The sequence below is a fragment of the Gorilla gorilla genome, chromosome 3 (assembly GCF_029281585.2).
Source record: "Gorilla gorilla gorilla isolate KB3781 chromosome 3, NHGRI_mGorGor1-v2.1_pri, whole genome shotgun sequence".
NCBI classification, from domain to species: domain Eukaryota; kingdom Metazoa; phylum Chordata; class Mammalia; order Primates; family Hominidae; genus Gorilla; species Gorilla gorilla.
This window is the reverse complement of record NC_073227.2, coordinates 167,613,255-167,614,061: the sequence shown is the minus strand read 5'-3', so window position 1 is coordinate 167,614,061 and position 807 is coordinate 167,613,255. Positions and strand designations below refer to the sequence as shown.

General features: G+C 43.6%; 1 non-coding gene across 1 annotated transcript; it reads right to left on the bottom strand.

Annotated features, from left to right (window-relative positions):
• Positions 1-299: 299 nt before the first annotated feature.
• On the bottom strand, positions 300-462 carry LOC115934482 (U1 spliceosomal RNA). The gene has a single exon (XR_004070273.1). It is a non-coding gene; the product is annotated as a U1 spliceosomal RNA (small nuclear RNA).
• Between the last annotated feature and the right edge of the window lie 345 nt (positions 463-807).

The following is an 807-nucleotide window of genomic DNA, read 5'->3' as shown; positions in this document are numbered from 1 at the left end:
TTTTCTTGCTTTTTGTTGTGGACATTTTTAAACACAGACGAAAGTAGAGTGAACCTTGACCGCACTTTTGTTTTTACACTCCACATCTGATCCATCAACAAGTCCTACTTGTTCTACTTTCAAAGAAAATACAGACCACTTCCTAGCAGCACTTATCATTATGACTCTCTTAGAGCCACCACTGTTTCTCATCTGAACTACTGTAAGAGCCTCCTAATTGTTCTACTGACTTCTGCCCATGCTTCTGTGTTTTCTTTTATTTCTTTACACAGAGGAAGCCTGTTCTTAGGCTGTGAAGACTGGGGAAAGCGTGAACGCAGTCCCTCACTACACAAATTATGCAGTCAAGTTTCCCATGTGCGGGCAAACCACAGGGGTCAGCACATCCAGAGTGTAATGGATAAGCCTGGCCCTTGGAAAACCAACTTCATGAATATGGTATCTCCCCTGCCAGATAAGTATGCTTCTGTGTTTTCAATGGAACAATTGGAATTTTCTTGCAAGATTATATCACAGCTCTACTCAAAGCCCTCTTCTCACCTCCCTCAGAGTGGAACTCTAAAATTCTTATTAGAGCTGCACCCTCCACTGCCTTGTCACTGCTGCATGTCTTACCGCTTCCTTCTCATGCCTTCCTCCCCTAGCCTGGCCTCCTTTGTGCTCTAACTCACTAATCATGTCTAGCTTCAGGATCTTTGCACTTCATGTTTCCTCTGCCTGAAATGCCACTCTTCACATCTCTGCTCAAATGTAACCTTGTCAACAAGTCCTTCCCTGACCACTTTACAGATTAGCATCTTCCTTTCT